This window comes from Engraulis encrasicolus, chromosome 13 (genome assembly GCF_034702125.1).
Source record: "Engraulis encrasicolus isolate BLACKSEA-1 chromosome 13, IST_EnEncr_1.0, whole genome shotgun sequence".
In the NCBI taxonomy this organism is placed as follows: domain Eukaryota; kingdom Metazoa; phylum Chordata; class Actinopteri; order Clupeiformes; family Engraulidae; genus Engraulis; species Engraulis encrasicolus.
Genome location: NC_085869.1, coordinates 16,408,044 through 16,410,543, shown reverse-complemented (window position 1 = coordinate 16,410,543; position 2,500 = coordinate 16,408,044). Strand labels below are relative to the sequence as shown.

Here is a 2,500-nt window from a genome sequence, read left to right as displayed (position 1 = left end):
GCCCCCAGGCCACAATATGGTGAAAAACAGCTAAATTTTAAACTGCAATAGCGCCGATTTGTTTCTAATGCTCATTCTTTTGGGTTTTTGCTTGGGGCCCCCACTGACACTAGAATCGCCTCTGCCTGTACATCTTAATTCTGGGGCATGACCCTGTTACAAACCTGACTAGTCACAGTTATGCTATTAGTCTAGTAGGGTACATGGGGTTGTCACATAAGATCTTCAGACCTGTCTTTTACAGTAGTCTTTCAGAGCCCCCAAATGGCTTGTTAAATGAGATGCAGCAGACATTAATGGTGACGCGACAAAAATAAAATCTCTCAGAGACTATTTAACTTGTAATTGACCTCCTGCTGTTGTGAGCATGCCCTGTTGCGATCCCTGACTTTATGAAAGTGAAAAACGACAGGCTCTACATTCAGGGGAAGGCTTTGTCGGCGGGAGATTGTCATTCTCCAGAGATTTAGACCCAGAAGACATTGCATTGATCTTGTCCCCCAGCCTTAACGACTTGTAGTGAATTGAAATCGACCTCCCTCACGCTTGAACTGACTGCAGAAATCCTTGTGATGAAAAGGGGCTTGCAGTGCTGCATTCCTTATAAGGTTATGGTGTGTAGTGTATGGTCTTTTACCTCAGGTTTTTAAGACCAGAGATCGTATGACTGAGTGAGCAGATTGTGAATTACTGCATAGGCTTACAGTAACAAAAACAGCACTGTTAATTCAACATTTAGCATCTTTGAGAGTGTATTTGGTACTCTCTAAGTGTTGAATTAACACTGCATTTTTTTTACTGTGTCTACCTCAGTGAATATACCAATGTTACTATAACTCTGTTTCAATTAAAAAAGGGATCATTTTACTCTTTGCTAAGTTTAACATGTTCAGAGTTAATTCAACTCAATATTGTGTCAATATTAAGAGCTGTAGAGTTGAAATTACACTGAATCACCTGCAGAATTTTACATTGTAATTTAACTCTTTACAGTGTTGTAAAATCTGGGTTCATATACAGTGTGTATATAAAGTACATTTACCCTGAAACATTGATACCCTGTTTTTTTCTACTCTGTATGACTTCTTGATACAGACTGCACAGCTGATTGTAGGAAACTTTGTTTTTCCAACACAGGCCCACTCTCCAAGATTATGCCTTTTTTTACTAGATGGAAAAGCTCTCATCCACTGATGAAAATAATGTTCATTACATTTCCGAGATGGGAAAACAATGGACACTTGCAAGCTTGTTGGCCACAAGTTGCAAAACATAATCCCATATAAAAATGGGGGAAACATGGCATTTGAATGATACCTTCATGGTTAACACACCCCTGTGTGTTAGAATAAAAATAAATAAATAAATAAATAAATAAAATAAAAAATAAAGGGGGGAGGTTGGGTGACGTTTGCAGCAAGCTCCAACCCTGGAAAGAAAGCTCACTCCTCACTCTGCAGTCCCAGGTTTCACATGAAGCACCTGAACTGCTCCCACTCTGCCTTTATGGCTCTCTCCACTGAAAGGGAAAGTCAGGGGAGGGAGGGAGGGAGTCCAGTGTGTTTATGACCTGATTAAAACCAGTGCTGGCGACACGGCTAGCTGAGCAAGAAATGTAATTTCAAATTCTTTGTATGACCAGTGCATGTAAAGAAATTGACAATAAAACCTACTTGACTTGACTTGACTTGACTTGAGAAATAAAAGAACACAGTAACCTGTTGTAAACACCATTCGCCAAAGGGGGCCTATTTTTTATTGCACGCACTTTGCCAGACCTCCAATTTGTGCACAGGAGAAAGTTATTACTGAGTGCCGGTATTGTGAAATAGCCTACCAGCAACTACCGACGCCGCACCAGGGCTGTGGGCTTGGAAGGGCTTCAGTGTACGTATGTCCTGTACAGCCAGGTCTGGTCTGGGGGAGAATTAGGGCCCGGGCACGTTTGGCTCAAAGGGGCCCCTCATAATTGGCAGTGCAGAACTGACTCATCAGTGGGCCCCGCACCCTCGTGGGCCCCTTTTTTCAGAAATGTAAAAAAAAAAAACACTAATTGTAGGCCCATGAGAGTGCGGGGCCCACCGGGAAATACCCGCTATGCCAGATGGCCAGTCCAGCCCTGTGTGCAGCTATTAGGAGCAGCGTAATAGTGTTTCCACTAAGCTGTTGCCCTGTTTTCAGGTCTCGACAGAACTGTAAAACAAAATGTCTCAAGAGGGCATCGCGTCAGCGAGAGGTCAAGTGACGCAGAAGTTTGTAAATCTATAGAAGTGGTCTCATTTCAGAGACAAACCTCTTTTTTTATCTGGGTGAGAGTAGAGAAATACCAGTTGGACAAAGGACTGCTTGTTGTGTGACTGCTGCTCTGTCCAGCGCTCTCCCACACACACCTACTACTCACATCCAAGTAGCCCAAAAACAGGAAAACAATTCCCAGTGCACTCACCACCACGAAAACACACACGGCCAGCCACACACCGCCCTGATAACTCCCCTATGT

At 43.1% G+C, this 2,500-nt stretch overlaps 1 protein-coding gene across 2 annotated transcripts in view; it reads right to left on the bottom strand.

Annotated features, from left to right (window-relative positions):
• The window catches only part of ppp1r1c (protein phosphatase 1, regulatory (inhibitor) subunit 1C), a 40,069-nt gene that overhangs the window by 28,312 nt on the left and 9,257 nt on the right, over positions 1-2,500 (bottom strand). The gene's annotated exons all lie outside the window — the stretch shown is intronic.